Source organism: Phyllobates terribilis, unplaced genomic scaffold (genome assembly GCF_046119375.1).
Source record: "Phyllobates terribilis strain yellow unplaced genomic scaffold, ASM4611937v1 Scaffold_4__5_contigs__length_816908805, whole genome shotgun sequence".
NCBI lineage: Eukaryota > Metazoa > Chordata > Amphibia > Anura > Dendrobatidae > Phyllobates > Phyllobates terribilis.
Window position 1 is genome coordinate 301,350,335 of NW_027362764.1, and position 18,058 is coordinate 301,368,392.

The 18,058-nt window shown below is 54.0% G+C and overlaps 1 pseudogene; it reads right to left on the reverse strand.

Annotated features, from left to right (window-relative positions):
- LOC141264652 (uncharacterized) overlaps positions 1–18,058 on the reverse strand; it is a 150,209-nt pseudogene that overhangs the window by 28,204 nt on the left and 103,947 nt on the right.

Genomic DNA, 18,058 nt, shown 5'->3' on the forward strand with positions numbered 1-18,058 from the left:
TGTAGCCGTGTTTGCGTGGGGTGTCCATCAACCAGCCATCCTCCACTCCATCCATCTGGACCATCGAGCGCTGCACGGCACTCATCCGTGAGCAAAACAGTTTTGAAATCAGTCTTCATGTAATGTTTGGCCCACTGGAGCCGTTTCTGCTTGTGTGAAGTGGATAGAGGAGGTCGACAGGATGGCGTATGCACAGCTGCAAACCTCTGAAGGACCCTGCATCTTGTTGTTCGGGGGACGTTGGAGGCACAAGCAGCTTCAAAAACTTGTCTGCTGCTATGACAAGGCTTTTTTGCCGCTGCTCTTTCAACCTGACGTAATTGCCTGTAGGAAAGAGTCCTCAATTTGCCCTTATCAGCACGCACACGTGTGTACTGTGAATCAGCTACATACTTCTTGATTGCCAAGACACTTCATCCTGATCATCGCACAATGGTGATTGTAGTCATGCCTTGACCTAAACACTCCACAATTTGTTGCTTCTCAGCAGCCGACACATCCTTTTTCTTTCCCATTTTGGCAGAAAATGTAGGCTGCTTAATAATGTGAGACAGCCTTCTTAAGTAGTCTTGCCTTTCATTGGACACAGCTGCCAAACTAATTAGCACAGGTGTCTGCAATTGCTTACAGTGATATAAAGAGCCCTGACACACATCACCATCAATGAGTTTAACTGACAAACAAACAAATTCTTCCCTTATCACTCCTAAACACTTTTTGCATAATAATTTGGAACGCAGTGTACATGTGCTTTTCCACAAAACACCAGTGGTTCACGTAGTGAATCTTACAGTTCTAACTTGCCAACCGTGGTCTGTATGGAGTTGTTCAATAAAGGGCCCAAAATTAAGATAACATAGATGGGAGAGGTCTCTATGAATAGGAATTCCTAAGTATTTGATACCCTGTGAGGGCCAGGCAAAGGGAAAGTTGGACTGGATGGAATCCTATATGGATTTGGGGAGGGAGACATCGAGGGCCTCAGACTTCGCTGCATTGATTTTAAAATTTGACCATGTAACAAAGTGATCTATTTCAGCCATAACAGCATGGATGGATATATGTGATTGAGTGATATATACTAGGACATCATCAGCAAATAGAGAGCACTTGTACTCGGTGCCTCCCACCTCAATCCACCTAATATTGGGGTTATGGCGAATTGATGAGAGCAGGTGCTCCGTCACTAGGATGTATAAGAGAGGGGACAGAGGACATCCCTGCCTTGTCCCATTGGTGATTGTGAAAGGTGATGAAAATGTTCTGACGCACCCCCTGGGCCTTGGGACACCCGGAGCCGGACCCTTTTTGGTGGATGCTGGTGGTTGTAGTCTTCGTGGCGGCGACCCGGTTCCGTGGCTCAGGGTGGTCAAACCAGTGGCGGAACTATTTATGTGGTTTTGATGTTTAAATGTCCGACTACGCCACCCGTGGATTGCGGTCAGAGTGAACCGCCGCTACAGGGCAGACCGCTGAGGCTGGTGTTGTGGGTGCAGCAGAGTGTAGCATAACTCCCCACGGGAGGAGTATAGCCTCAGGGCAGTGTATGCGGAGGATGGGGGTGATGGTGCAGGGCAGCAGCAGTAACGACACGGAGTCAGTGATGCAGTTCAGGGCCTTTACTCACAGTTCTTATTATCCAGACCACGTCTGCAGGTAACGGCTGCCCACGTCGTACTGTGCTCACCAGGTGAGGGGCTCAGACAACTCCCAGATAACTTTGGAGCGCTTCACAGGACCCCCTTTGTGTGTCCTTTGTCTGGCCTTTCTTACCAACACTTCTGTCCGGCTGCCTCGGGCCTCCTCTTGGTAAACTTGGCACCAGTTTCCCTGACCCTATGTGGTGCCTTCCTAGCGGGTGTAGCGAGGGGCTGCGCCACATAAAATGTCAGAGCCTCCGGTTTCTAGCTGAGGGTCGTTTCCTGCCTCCACTAGTTCGGGGACCGGTCTCCCCCTTTGGCCTGACCCCTCCACGCAGGTGGATTCGGGCGTGCGGTGGCGACTCGCCCGTCCGCACCCCTGGGATCACTTCATTCCTCGTTCCTGGAGCCTTCTCCGCTCCTCTTCCTTCCTTCTCTCTCTTGCAGGCCTGGGCCTCTGTTACTAGGCCCGCCTCCGGAGCAGAGCTCATGCAGAGCCCCTGCTCCCTGCCACTTCTGCTCAGACTTCTCTGCACTGAACTAAGATGGTGCCCACCTTTAATACTCCCTTCTCAATGCACCCAGGAACTGCTTCCTCCCTGCTCCTGCACTACAGGGTTCCCCTTCTTCAGTGTTCCCTCCCCCCACTCCAGCCAGGGACAGGGACTGTCGTGCCCATCTCAGGGGCATATTGGTCGCCCTGCCCCACGGCAATGTGGTGTAATGCATGCAGGTGTCGGGTCCTGATCCACACTCCATCCTTACCTGAGAGTGAGATATCACACCTCTGAGTGAGGTGCAATACGTCTGTAGCAACAGAGCCCTCAGGGTGCTACAGTTCCATTTATCTTCAGCCTAGGTGACGTATTGTGATACAGGGCCGTGATTTTGGCTATAAAAGGGTCCCCTAGACCCCTACCCCAAGCTTTTTAAGAGAATCATATATGGCGTGCCAGGAGACTCTATGGAATGCTTTCTCAGCATCCAACGAGAGTATCTACTTACAAATTTTTAACTGCATCTAGCCCAGGAAATACTTTGTGCCTAGTAGCAGTGTCTGCTAGTCAGCGGATTATCCCGGCTGTTAAGCAAGCTACACCACCTGTAGTTTGGACACATAATTTTTTCAAAGGAAATGCTTCGGGACCACGGGATACTCAGTGAAGAGCATCAGGAGGCACCCCAAGGCATAGGGGCTGGGACTGGCAGTAGGATGCCTTGCGGTGGACAGCCGAGCTCGATCCTTATAAAAGCTTTTTAACTGCAGCAGCTTTAGTGGACGCTACTGGAGCTGGAATTACGCGGCTGCTGGCATGAGACTTGCCCTCCAATAGATCCTTGTAAATGGATTTAAAGTGTATTCATTCAAATTAGAGAGACAATTTAAATTAAAAAACTTAGAGCTGCCTCCACCACAGGGGGGCTCGCTCGACCCACCAGCGGACAGGCACCAGTATTGGGAGAGGGGGGCTGGCCGTCAGGGTTCACCGCGGCTCTGGCACAAACCCGGCGACACGGAGGTGGCACGGGCAGGAGCGGACTGAACGTGTCGGCTTCTCACTTTTTGGATTTTAGAAGGGCATGACATGCCTAGATCTGTGTCTCCCCCTCCTTTTACTCCTCCACCTCTTTTCTTTTCTCATGACTATATGTACTTGTCACTTTTCCATGTGTTAGTTGTGTCTTCTGAGCAGTTTGTCAGCTTTTGGACACCTTTGAAGGTGTTTTCTATGTGTTTCTATGTGTTTTTGTTTGCCTGCCATTGGTTTTAACGGTGTTCGAAGGTGTTCGACGAACAGTTCGACGAACAGTTCGGCGAACACACGGGTGTTCGACGAACCGAACCGAACTCAAACACTATGGGGGTGGCTCAACACTAGTCATTAGTAGTGTTGAGCCACCCCCGTAGTGTTCGAGTTCGGATCGGTTCGTCGAACACCCATATGTTCGTCGAACTGTTCGTCGAACTGTTCGTCGAACACCTTCGAACACCGTTAAAACCAATGGCAGGCAAACAAAAACACATAGAAACACACAGAAAACACCTTCAAAGGTGTCCAAAAGCTGACAAACTGCTCAGAAGACACAACTAACATATGGAAAAGTGACAAGTACATATAGTCATGCGAAAAGAAAAGAGGTGGAGGAGTAAAAGGAGAGGGAGACACAGATATAGGCATGTCATGCCCTTCTAAAACCAAAAAAGTTCGAAGCCGACACGGCCAGTCCGTTCCTGACCGTGCGACCTCCGTGTCGCCGGGTTTGTGCCAGAGCTGCGGTGGACCCTGATGGCCAGCCCCCCTCTCTCAATACTGGTGCTTGTCCGCTGGTGGGTCGAGTCCCCCCGCGGTGGGGGGGAGTAACATCTGCAGAAAAAAGACCATCTTCTAGCCAAACTAAGATGTCTACTTCTTTTCGTGGACAATGTGATACGATCCTTTTCTTACGGACACGCCCATCGCTACAAATTCCAGATGAGGCACAAAAACAGCAGGTGCTTCAACGTATATCAAGTGCTACTTCAAGTGGGCTCTCCTCCACCTCAACTTCAACATCACAAATACTCCAGTCCTCAGAGGTGTCACCCCAATCGCACTTGCTTCCTCACAGCTCCCAAGTCTCCAACTGCCCGTCTGAGTATGGGGTAACACAGATGGTTGAGTCTGCACAGCTGTTTACTCATACTATAGCCTGGGAAATGGAGGTCTGCTCCAGAGCTTCTGTTAATCCAGACGAGGAAATGATCGGCACTGATGCCCAGAATCTTTATGAGTCGGATCCAGGACCAGATGAAGAAGGTTCTGAGCATAATGTAGACCCTCGTTCTCAAACTGTAACTCCTGTTGGTGGAGACAATGATGAAGACGATGATGAGACTCAAATACCTGATTGGAGCGACAACTTGACTTTTCGGTCAGGGCAGGAAGAGGTTGGCTCTGAGGACGACGGGTGTGAGAACACACAGGGTGATGATGACGAGGTTTGAGATCCCACTTACTGTCAACCCACAGTTAGCCAGTCGATGAGGTCAGCAGAGGAGGAGGAGGAGGATGTGACTAGCCTAGGGGATGGGGATGACTCGGTACCCGGGCCTTTGCCTGGCCTTTGGGATGTCGTGGTGGTCAGCTCCTGGGCCGGTACCCTGGGGTCAGTCTTTAAAAGGGTGGATAATTGTTAATTTTATAAGAGTTCGTGACGCCACCTGTGGTATCTGGTGAGAAGCACCAGCGCTGCAGTAGTCCACTGAGGCCGGTGATAAGGCAGCTCGATGGTATAGCTCCCCACAGATTGAGCTAGGCCTCAGAAAAGTGTATGCAGGGGGAATGCAGAACAGGCGAGACCCAGCTGGGTCAGAGCAAGAACGGGAACGGACACGGTAATCACTTCATTACCTTTTACTGGTGGAAATTCAGGCACATCCCGGTGCACTGTAGGGTGAAGGGTGCATATCTGGATCCTCCCCAATGAGCGGGTGTAGGGCCTCCTGTTTCTTGCCACTGTGTAGTAAGTTTCTGACCTGCCTGGAGCTAGGCCTAACCTTGTCTCTGTCCTGCGATGGCTGACCTTGTGGTAGGGCCTTGTCTTGGAGTTCACGCTCCCAGTATGCGGGGCCTAAGCGTCTCCTGGCTCTGTTACCTATCAGCACCTTAGCGATCCTGGGACTTGTAGTTCTCCAGGGATTCCGGTTATGCCTTACTGGGTCATAGAGATCCCGGTAAGCTTGGATCCGGTGTCCGGTAAATGCTTCGGGGTGAGCTGGTTAAGCTCCTCTGCCCCCTATGTACTAACTCTCCACTCGCCTTCGGCCTACTCGGGCCCTCACTTGACTATACACACTAACGGCAACTTTCCGCGCTTCACCGATCTTATGGCGCCGGCACACCTTAAGCTCTAACTGGGCTCCCTGAATCTAGCTAACAGGAGCCTCGTGCTCCACTAGTTCTCTAGACTAGACTGAGCTCCACTGCAGACTGACCTCTCTTAGGCTTCTCTACTGCAGGAACTCTTCAGAGGAACTGAACTGCCTTGCTCCACCTTTCCTATTTATGTCCCTAACGGGCTCCCTCTGCTGATCTGAGGTGGCAGGTGGAGATGTGTGAATGTTTATGGGGGCATCTTGTGGAGGATTCCATCAATGCACTCTTCTAGGATCTGTGATACCAAGCGCAGCTGGGCGTCACAGATGCTATTGACGACGAGGTTAGGTTGCACCTTCCTGGACAGAGACGGAGTACTGGAAGCATGTCAACAACTGCATCCTCAACCACAACTCTGCCTCTGACCACAAGTCATAGTGGCTCTTCAGGTCGCATGGGCTCTAAACCTTGCATAGCCTGGGCATTTTTCAGATCGATAAGGATGACCCAACTCGTGTTATCTGTAATATTTGTCACCAAAAGCTAAGTAGAGGCCAAAAAATCCATAGTTTGAGTACTTCATGCATTAACCGTCACATGAATATGAAGCATAAGTTGCAGTGGGAAGCTCACTGTGCTACAATGTGGCCTAGCGGGCCGGGCCAACCACCGTCTGCCCCATCCTGTGCATCCGCGGCCTCTTCATCCTCTGTGACTGGGGGGACAGCAGTCACATATGTTTTTGGATGCAGACCTGCCACCTCTTTACCCGCAACAGCCAGTGTGATTGGCAGGTCATCATTTAATTTGGAAGTGGAAACACCAGCTGGTGTTGAGCGCTCTCCGACATCGAGAGCACCACCTTTGGATCAAGGCAACCTAACTTTTCCGCCTGCATCTTCCTCACAGACCGGCAGTTTGCCGGGGACACCCTACTCAACCCCGTCTAAGCACAACAGCCAGCCCTCGGTCCCTCAGATGTGGACAAGTAAAAGACCATTTCCTCCTAGCCATGAGAAAGCTAAGAGGTTGAATTTCACCATCTGCAAGCTCTTGGCTTCAGAAATGCTGCCTTTCCGCCTGGTGGACACAGAGGATTTTTGAGACCTTATGTCCGTCGCAGTGCCCCAGTACCTGATGCCCAGTCGGCACTACTTCTCAAAGAAAGGTGTGCCTGCGCTCCACCAGCATGTCGCACACAACATCACCGCTTCTTTGAGAAACTCTGTGTGTGACAGGGTGCATTTCACCACAGACACTTGGGCGAGTAGGCATGGACAGGGGCGTTACATGTCGCTGACTGGGCACTGGCTAACTATGGTGACAGCAGGACAAGGGGCTGCTGTCCAAGTCTTGCCGTCCCCACGAGTTGTACGTCAATCCTCTTTATCTAGAAGTTCCTCCACTGCTTCTGCCTCCTCAACCTCCTCTCGGTCCTCCACCTGCACCCAAAGCCTGTCTGGTAATGCCACCCGCTTTCTAACTGCGCAGAAGGAATCCTGCACACCTCCTTACTATGCTGGCAGCAGGGCTCAACGGCAGCAGGCGGTGTTTACTTTGAAATGTCTGGGAAATGTGAGTCACACAGCTGAGAAGTTGTGGTCAGCTCTGGAGACCCAGTTTCATGAATGGTTGTCTCCACTGGACCTGCAACCAGGGAAGGCCGTGTGCGACAATGCTGCAATCCTGGGTGCGGCCCTTAGCCGGGGCAATGTCACACACGTGCCTTGTATGGCTCACGTGTTGAACCTGGTTGTCCAGCAATTTTTAGCCCACTATCCCGGACTAGATGGCCTTCTGCAGAGGACACGGTCGCTGTGTGGTCACTTCCACCGTTCGCATCCCGCAGCTCAACGACTTACATCTCTACAGGAGTCGTTGGGCCTGCCAGTTCACCGGCTGAAATACGATGTGCCGACACGGTGGAATTCAACTCTGCACATGTTGCAGCGACTGTGGCAGCACCGACAAGCCCTGGTGCAATACGTTCTGAAGTATAGCCTGGGCCAACGAGATCCAGAGGTGGGGCAAATCACTCTGCAGGAGTGGTCTCAGATCAGGGACCTATGAAGTTGACGCGCCCCCTGGGCCGTGGGGTACCCGGAGCCGGGCCGTTAGATGCTGGGGGTTGTAGTCACTGTGGCGGCGACCCGGTCCGTGACCCAGGGCGGTCAATCCAAGGGTAATTTGTATATATGGGTGTAACGGGTCTGGGAGGTAGAACCTCTGAGCAACTATACAAGGGGGCAGTCCTTGTAAGGAAGCAGGTGGCTCCCAGGGAAGGCGGGCAGGTAGTCACGGCTAGGGACGGGGACAGTCTCTGGGTAGAAGGGCAGGAGGACACGGCAGGTGATGGGGACAGTCTCTGGGTAGAAGGGCAGGAGGTCACGGCAAGTGACGGGGACAGTCTCTGGGTAGAAGGGCAGGAGGTCACAGCAAGTGACGGGGACAATCTCTTGACAGGCGGGTGGTCACGGCAAGTGACGGCAGAGCCTCCAGGTAGGCTAGCAGGCAGGTAGCAGGTGGACGCTCCCAGGTGAGCGGGCAAGAGTCTCTGGACAGGCCGGTGGTCACAGCAAGTGACGGCTCCAGGTAGGCTAGCAGGCAGGTAGCAGAGGAGCGCTCCCAGGTGAGCAGGCAAGAGTCTCTGGACAGGCAGGTGGTCACGGCACGTGACGGCAGAGCCTCCAGGTAAGCTAGCAGGCAGGTAGCAGGTGAGCGCTCCCAGGTGAGCGGGCAAGAGTCTCTGAACAGGTAGGTGGTCATGGCAGGTGACGGCAGAGCCTCCAGGTAGGCTAAAAGGCAGGTAGCAGGTGAGCGCTCCCAGGCGAGCGGGCAAGAGTCTCTGGATGGGCAGATGGTCACAGCACGTGACAGCGGAGCCTCCAGGTAGGCTAATAGGCAGGTAGCAGGTGAGCGCTCCCAGGTGAGCTTGCAAGAGTCTCCGGACAGGCAGGTGGTCACAGCACGTGACGGCGGAGCCTCCAGGTAGGCTAGCAGACAGGTAGTAGGTGAGCACTCCCAGGTGAGCGGGCAGACTGATCCATAGACAGACTGGCAGGGCTGGTAGGCAGACTGTCGGACCGCAGATAGATAAGTAGCAGGCAGGAATCTGGCAGGTGACTGGCAGGTGACTTGCAGGTAACTGGTAACGGGACCTGAGGGCTGAAGCAGAGTTGAAAGGCTTTGCAACAACATTGCTCGGGCACCTCCATTTTGGAGGAGGTGCCTTATATATGGTGAGGTCCTCCGGCCATTGGCCGGGGACTTCTTAGGACGGCGCGCGCGGCCCCCTTAAGAGAGGGGGAGCGCGCGCGCCCTAAGCACAGAGGCCGGGAAGCAGCGCACGCTGCCAGCAGAGCGGGAGGAAGCCGCCGGGCACGGAGCGGAGAGGTGAGGAGAACGGCGTCCCTGCCTAGCAAGAGGCAGGGACGCCGATGCTACAGTACCCCCCCCTTTAGGCCCCCCCTTTTTTAGGCCAGAGAGAAATCTAGCAAGGATGAGAGGGGCATGGATGTTCTCCCGGGGCTCCCATGTTCTCTCCTCAGGACCAAACCCATTCCAATCTACCAAAAAAAGGTCTTTCCTCTTACCCTCTCAGTGGCCAGAATACTCTCTACCTCAAAGACGTCTTCAGCGGAAACCGGAGCAGGGGGAGTACCTGGATTGCTGGAAAAAGAGTTAAAGACAACGGGTTTGAGGAGAGATACGTGGAAGGAGTTGGGAATCCGTAAGGTGGCCAGGAGTTTTAATTTGTAGGCCACTGGATTAATTTGCCTGAGGATTTCGAAAGGACCGATGAAGCGAGGACCTAACTTGTAGGAGGGTATCTTGAGCCGTACATGTTTGGAAGAGAGCCAAACCTTGTCTCCCGGACAGAATTGAGGCGGATCCAGACGTCTCTTATCAGCATATCGCTTCATCCGCTCGGAGGACAGAAGAAGTGCAGACCTAGTACTCTCCCAAAAGGTAGAAAACTCGCTGACAAGAGACTGCGCGGCAGGGTTGTCCACAGAGGCGGCGACGGGAAACGGAATCCGGGGGTGCTGGCCATAGACAATAAAAAACGGGGACTTGGAAGAGGATTCACTCTCGTGGTTATTATAAGAGAACTCGGCCCAAGGAAGGAGGTCCACCCAATCAGAATGGTGGGCATTAACAAAGTGCCGGAGATAGCTGGTAAGGATCTGATTGATCCGCTCCACTTGACCATTGGATTGAGGGTGGTAAGCGGAGGTGAAGTCCAGGGTGACGTCCAGCAGTTTACATGTGGCTCTCCAGAAGCGTGAGGTAAACTGAACCCCTCGATCCGACACGATGTGGAGGGGTAGGCCATGGAGACGAAAGATATGGCGGATAAAGTCCTTAGCCAGCTCAGGTGCAGACGGAAGACCAGGCAGGGGAATGAAGTGGGCCATTTTAGAGAAGCGGTCCGCGACCACCCAAATGACAGTACACCCGGCAGAGACAGGAAGATCGGTAATGAAGTCCATAGCGATGTGTTGCCACGGGGCAATAGGTATGGGAAGCGGCAGGAGATGACCAGCTGGTAAGTGTCTGGGAACTTTGTTGCGGCCACAAGAAGAACAGGCAGAGACGAAGTCTACCACATCCTTACGCAGGGTAGACCACCAGTAATGCCGGGAAATGAGTAGGAAGGTCTTTTTTTGGCCGGCATGGCCAGCTAGTTTAGAAGAATGACCCCAGCGAAGAACCCTCTCACGGTCTGGAGGCGCCACGAACGTCTTGCCGGGTGGAAGACGAGTCAAATCCAAGGGGGCCACATTCATCACCTTGGAGGGGTCGATAATGTGCATAGGCTACTCCTCTTGGTCGGAGGACAGGAAGGATCGGGACAAGGCATCAGCTTTGACATTTTTGTCCGCCGGGCGGAAATGAAGGATGAAATCGAAGCGGGCAAAAAACAAAGACCACCGGGCCTGACGTGGATTAAGTTTCTGGGCATTTTGGAGATATGCCAGGTTCTTGTGATCCGTGTAGATGATCACCGGGTATAGAGCCCCTTCAAGCAGGTAACGCCACTCCTCCAGCGCCAATTTAACGGCTAGCAGTTCTCGGTCTCCTATGGAGTAATTGCGCTCAGAGGAGGAGAAGATTTTAGAGAAAAAGCCGCAGGTTACCATTCTCCCGGAGGAAGACTTTTGGGTGAGCACTGCTCCGGCTCCAGAGGAGGAGGCATCAACCTCCAGGTAGAACTGTTTGTTGCAGTCCGGACGGTGCAGCACAGGGGCAGAGGAGAAGGCTTGTTTCAGGGAAAGGAAGGCCTCCTCAGCTTCGGATGACCATACCTTGGGATTTGCTCCCTTACGGGTGAGCGCAGATATGGGCGCAGTCCGTGACGAGAAGTGAGGAATGAAGAGACGATAGTAATAAGCGAAGCCCAGGAATCGCTGTATCGCCTTCAAGCCCTCCGGACGGGGCCACTTTAGGACAGCAGAGAGCTTCTCGGGATCCATTCGCAAGCCTGTCTGGGAGATAGCATAGCCCAGAAAAGAAAGAGATGTCTGCTCAAAAAGGCACTTCTCGTATTTAGCATAGAGGTGGTTCTGCCTGAGCCTAAGCAGGACCTGACGAACATCCCTCCGGTGTGTGGGAAGATCCAGAGAGAAGACCAAGATGTCGTCCAGGTATACCACCACGCAGGAGTAAAGAACGTCACGGAAGATGTCGTTGACCAGTTCTTGGAAGACGGCGGGAGCATTGCAGAGACCGAAGGGCATCACACGGTACTCATAGTGTCCGTCCCGGGTATTAAATGCTGTTTTCCACTCGTCTCCCTGACGGATACGGACCAGGTTATATGCTCCACGTAGATCCAGCTTGGAAAAGATCCTGGCGCCTTTAAGGCGATCAAATAACTCAGAGATGAGCGGAAGGGGGTATTTATTTTTAACCGTGATCTGATTGAGTCCTCTATAGTCAATACAGGGGCGAAGCGAGCCATCTTTTTTTTGACAAAGAAGAATCCGGCTCCAGCCGGGGAAGTAGACTTCCAGATCAATCCCCTGGCCAGATTCTCCTCTATGTACTCAGACATGGCCCGGGTTTCTGCCGCAGACAATGGATAAATACGCCCACGGGGTAGAGTGGCGCCGGGTACCAGGTCGATCGGGCAATCATATGGCCTATGAGGTGGCAATGTCTCTGCTTCTTTCTTACCGAAGACGTCAGCATAGGGCCAGTAAGGAACCGGAAGACCGGGTAAATTAGCTGGGATAGATGGAGGACGAACCGGACGAACCGGAACCAGGCAGGTCTTATGGCAGGCCGGCCCCCACCGGAGTACTTCACCAGAATGCCAGTTCAACACGGGTTCATGTGTCTGGAGCCAAGGTAGACCTAGCAATAGGGAGTGGGAGAGTCCGGACAACACATGGAAGGAGATTACCTCAGAGTGCAGCATTCCCACCTGCAGGGTTATGGGTTCCGTGACGAGCAGGATGGTCACCGGAAGGAGTCTTCCATCCACGGAGGCGACTGACAAAGGTTCAGCCAGAGACTTGGTGGGAATACGGTATTTCTCAACCAGGGACTGAGAGATGAGGTTTCCAGCGGATCCAGAGTCCAGGTGGGCGAGTTCAAAGTGACGGTTCTCTCCCCAGGAAATAGATACAGACAAAGTCAGGGTTGGAGAGGACTTATTTTTGTCTAGGGTGACCTCTCCGAGCGGTCCTAGACACTGGAGTTTCCCGGCCTCTCCGGGCAGGAACGAATCAGGTGCTCCTTACTGCCACAATAGAAGCAGCTCCCCTCGGCTCGGCGTGACTCCTGGCGAGATTTGACCAACTTGGTCTGGTCGATCTGCATGGACTCGGGTGAGTGCACCCGGGGAGTGACAGAAGAGGAGACAGGTCTCTGGAAAGTAGGAGCTAGGCGGGGAAACCTTCTCTCACGGGTGGTCTCTTTGGTACGTTCTTGAAACCGGATGTCAATCCGGGTAGCCAGAGACACCAGGTCATCCAGGGTGGTAGGAATGTCCCGACCGGCGAGCTCATCTTTAATCCGACCGGAAAGGCCCTCCCAGAAGACGGACACCAGGGCCTCATTATCCCAGGCAAGCTCAGAAGCGAGGGTGCGGAATCGTATGGCATATTGGCCCATGGTGAGACTCCCTTGGCGGAGACGTAGCAAAGAGGAGGCAGATGAGGTCTTTCGTCCCGGTTCATCGAAGACCCTTCTGAAAGCAGTGAGGAAAGATGACAGGTCGGACACCAGGGGATCCCCTCTCTCCCACAGAGGGTTAAGCCATGCCAGTGCCTCCCCAGTGAGATGGGACATGATGAATGCCACTCTGGCTCGGTCGGAGATAAACTGGTGGGCCCCGAGCTTGAGCGGGGTCGCCTCCGAAGCGAGGAGGTGCAGAAAGCCGGGGACCGGGGCAGGATGCCATGGTATTGGTGGGCAGCGGCGCTGCCGGGTTGCGAGTCAAGACACTAGCGGTGGTTGCTGGTGGAGCAGTCAGAGTGTCCAGGCGAGAGTTGACGTTCCACAGGTGGCTCAGGATGGACTCCTGTTGGGACCTCTGACGGGACAGTTCATGGCATAGGTCCGAGAGCGAGGGAGTTTGGGTGCCACCGGGTTCCATGGCCCGAGCAAACTGTAACGGGTCTGGGAGGTGGAACCTCTGAGCAACTATACAAGGGGGCAGTCCTTGTAAGGAAGCGGGTGGCTCCCAGGGAAGGCGGGCAGGTAGTCACGGCTAGTGACGGGGACAGTCTCTAGGTAGAAGGGCAGGAGGACACGGCAGGTGACGGGGACAGTCTCTGGGTAGAAGGGCAGGAGGTCACGGCAAGTGACGGGTGTAACGGGTCTGGGAGGCGGAACCTCTGAGCTACTATACAAGGGGGCGGTCCTTGTAAGGGAGCGGGTGGCGACCAGGCAGGCAGTCACAGCAGGTGACCGGGACAGTCTCTGGAAGAACGGGCAGGAGGTCACGGTAAGTGACCGGGGCAGTCTCTGGATGAACGGGCAGATGGACACGGCAAGTGACCGGGGCAGTCTCTGGGTAAAGGGTTGGTACGACCTGTGGCGGCTGATGGTAGACGTGAGCTCCCAGGTGAGCAGGCGAGAGTCTCTGGATAAACGGGTGGTCACAGCATGTGACGGCGGAGCCTCCAGGAAGACCAACAGACAGGCGGCAGATGAGCGCTCCCAGGTGAGCAGGCAGAAGTCTCTGGACAAGCGGGTGGTCACAGCACGTGACGGCAGAGCCTCCAGGTAGGCTAGCAGACAGGCAGCAGATGAGCGCTCCCAGGTGAGCGGGCAGGAGTCACTGGACAGGCAGGTGGTCACAGCACGTGACGGCGGAGCCTCCAGGTAGGCTAGCAGGCAGGTGGCAGATGTGCGCTCCCAGGTGAGCGGGCAAGCTGGTCCATAGACAGACTGACAGGAGTTGGAAGGCAGACCGTCGGACCTCAGGCAAGGAGGCAGGTAGCTGATGTGCGCTCCCAGGTGAGGGGGCAAGCTGGTCCTTAGACAGACTGACAGGAGTTGTAAGGCAGACCGTCGGACCTCAGGCTAGCAGGCAGGTAGCAGAATATCAGGCAGGAATAAGACAGCAAGATGGCAGGAATCTGGCAGGTATCTGGCAGGTAACTGGCAACGGGACCTGAGGGCTGAAGCAGAGTAGTGAACAGTGCAACAACATTGCTCGGGCACCTCCATTTTGGAGGAGGTGCCTTATATATGGTGAAGTCCTCCGGCCATTGGCCGGGGACTCCTTAGGACGGCGCGCGCGGCCCCTTTAAGAGGGAGGGAGAGCGCGCGCGCGCGCCCTAAGCACCGTGGCCGGGAAGGAGCGCGCGCTGCCAGCAGAGCGGGAGGAGGACGCCGGGCACGGAGCAGAGAGGTGAGGGGAACAGCGTCCCTGCCTAGCAGAGGGCAGGGATGCCAGCGCTACAGTACCCCCCCCTTTAGACCCCCCTTTTTTAGGCCAGACAGAAATTTAGCAAGGATAAGAGGGGCATGGATGTTCTCCCGGGGCTCCCACGTTCTCTCCTCAGGACCAAACCCCTTCCAATCTACTAGAAAAAAGGTCTTTCCTCTTACCCTTTTGGTGGCAAGAATGTTCTCTACCTCAAACTCGTCCTCAGCAGAAACCGGAGCAGGAGGCGTACCTGTAGACTTGGAAAAAGAGTTAAGTACCACAGGTTTGAGGAGAGATACATGGAAGGAGTTAGGGATCCGTAAGTTGGCCGGGAGTTTCAATTTATAGGCCACCGGGTTGATCTGACTGATGACCTCCAGAGGACCGATGAACCGAGGCCCTAACTTGTAAGAAGGTATCTTGAGTCGGACATATTTAGATGAGAGCCAGACTTTATCTCCAGGACGAAATTGTGGAGGATCCAGGCGTTTTTTGTCAGCGTGTCTTTTCATCCGTTCAGACGACTGAAGGAGTGCGGATCGGGTACTCTCCCAAATGGAGGAAAATTTGCTAACGAGAGATTCCGCAGCCGGGTTGTCCACAGAGGTGGAGACAGGAAAAGGAATCCGAGGATGCTGACCGAAGACTACAAAAAACGGGGATTTGGAGGAGGATTCGCTCTCGTGATTGTTGTAAGAGAACTCGGCCCATGGTAGGAGATCCACCCAGTCTGAATGATGGGCATTAACGAAGTGCCGGAGGTAACTGGTCAGGTTCTGATTGATCCGCTCCACTTGACCATTGGACTGTGGGTGGTAAGCGGAAGAGAAGTCCAGGGTGATGTCTAGCAGTTTACAAGTGGCTCTCCAGAAGCGTGAGGTGAACTGTACCCCACAATCCGACACGATGTGGAGGGGCAGGCCATGAAGACGAAAGATGTGAAGAATAAAGTCTTTAGCTAGCTCGGGTGCAGACGGGAGGCCTGGCAGGGGAACGAAATGAGCCATCTTGGAGAAGCGGTCAGCGACCACCCAAATGACCGTACAACCGGCAGAGACTGGGAGGTCAGTTATAAAGTCCATTGCTATATGCTGCCAGGGGGCAGCAGGTACAGAAAGCGGAAGGAGGCGACCGGCTGGCAGATGTCTCGGAACCTTGTTGCGGGCGCAGGACACACAGGCAGAAACAAAGTCTATTACGTCCTTGTGCAGGGTAGGCCACCAGTAGTGCCGGGTAATAAGCTGGAGGGTCTTTTTCTGACCGGCGTGGCCAGCCAGTTTAGACGAGTGACCCCAGTGAAGGATCTTCTCCCGATCAGGTACTGATACGAACGTCTTTCCGGGAGGGAGACGATTTAGACTCACGGGAGCCACCTGCATTACTCTCGCGGGATCGATGATGTGTTTCGGATCTTCCTCGAGATCAGACACCAGAAAGGATCGAGACAAGGCGTCCGCCTTGACGTTTTTGTCAGCCGGGCGAAAATGAAGAACAAAATCAAAGCGAGCAAAAAACAAGGACCACCGGGCTTGGCGCGGGTTAAGTCTCTGGGCATGCTGGAGGTAAGCCAAGTTCTTGTGGTCAGTGTAAATTATTACCGGGTGAAGAGCCCCCTCGAGCAGGTAACGCCACTCCTCCAATGCCAGTTTGATGGCCAATAACTCTCGGTCTCCTATGGAATAATTGCGCTCTGAGGAGGAGAAGAGTTTAGAGAAGAAGCCGCAAGTTACCATCCTCCCGGAAGATGATTTTTGAGTAAGTACCGCTCCGGCTCCAGAGGAGGAGGCGTCAACTTCCAGGAAGAACTGCTTGTTGCCGTCCGGGCGATGCAGCACCGGGGCGGAAGAGAAGGCCTGTTTTAAGGAAAGAAAGGCCTCCTCTGCTTCGGGCGGCCACTCTTTGGGATTAGTACCCTTACGGGTGAGCGCGGAAATTGGGGCAGTCCGGGAAGAGAAGTGTGGTATGAAGAGGCGGTAGTAGTTGGCGAAGCCCAGGAACCGCTGAATGGCCTTCAACCCCTCCGGTCGAGGCCATTTCTCGATGGCAGACAGTTTCTCTGGATCCATTCGTAGGCCGGTCTGAGAAATAATGTAGCCCAAAAACGGAAGCGAGGTCTGCTCAAAGAGGCACTTCTCGTATTTAGCGAAGAGGTGATTCTGCCTGAGCCTGAGCAGGACCTGACGAACGTCCCTCCAGTGAGTCTGGAGATCCGGAGAGAAGACCAAGATGTCGTCCAGGTACACCACTACGCAGGAGTAGAGAAGGTCCCGGAACATGTCAATGACCAACTCTTGAAAGACGGCAGGAGCGTTACAGAGACCAAAGGGCATTACCAGATATTCATAGTGACCGTCCCGGGTGTTGAATGCCGTCTTCCATTCATCCCCCTGACGGATACGAACCAGGTTGTACGCCCCACGGAGGTCCAGTTTGGTGAAGATTCTAGCCCCCCTCAGACGATCAAATAACTCCGGAATGAGCGGAAGGGGGTACTTATTCTTCACCGTGATCTGGTTAAGGCCTCTATAGTCTATACAGGGACGGAGAGAGCCGTCCTTCTTTTTGACGAAAAAGAAGCCTGCTCCCGCCGGGGAGGTAGATTTCCGGATGAATCCCCTGGCCAGATTCTCCTCAATATATTCGGACATCGACCGGGTCTCAGCAGCGGATAATGGATAAACACGCCCACGGGAAGGAGTAGTACCGGGTAACAGGTCGATAGGGCAGTCGTATGGTCTATGAGGGGGTAGTGTCTCTGCCTCCTTTTTATTAAAGACATCAGCATAAGACCAATAAGGAATCGGAAGTCCAGGTAGATTAGCTGGGGTAGGAGAAGGACGGACGGGATGGACGGGAACCAGACAGGTCTTATGGCAGTCCTGTCCCCAGCGAAGGACTTCTCCGGTCTGCCAGTCAAGCACGGGTGCATGTCTCTGGAGCCAAGCTAGACCTAGCAAGAGGGCGTGAGAGAGTCCAGGCAGAACATGAAAGGAGATACTCTCAGAATGCAGCATTCCCACCTGCAGAGTAATGGATTCGGTGATGAGTTGGATGGGGCGTGGTAAGAGACCCCCATCCACGGCAGCAACAGACAAGGGTACAGCCAGAGGTTTGGTGGGGATGCGGTATTTCTCTACCAGGGACTGTGAAATAAGATTCCCGGCTGCTCCAGAGTCAAGTTGGGCTAGTTCGAAATAACGGTTCTCCCCACAGACGATTGAGACTGACAGTAGCAGAGATGGAGAGGATTTATTCTTGTCTAGGTCGACCTCTCTGAGCGAACCTAGACACAGGCGTTTCCCGACCTCTCCGGGCAGGCACGGATCCGGTGCTCCTTACTGCCACAGTAGAAGCAGCTCCCCTCGGCACGGCGTAAGTCCTGACGGGTTTTGACCATCTTGGTCTGGTCGACCTGCATAGGCTCAGGAGAGTGTACCTGGGGAGAGACGGAGGGAGTGACGGGTTTCTGAAAAGTAGGAGCTAGACGTGGAAACCTCCTCTCACGGGTAACCTCTTTGGCACGCTCCTGGAACCGTAGGTCAATCCGGGTGGCAAGAGTTATTAGGTCATCGAGAGTGGTAGGAATGTCCCGACCGGCAAGTTCATCTTTAATACGGCCGGACAGACCCTCCCAGAAGACGGATACCAGAGCGTCGTTATCCCAGGCCAGCTCA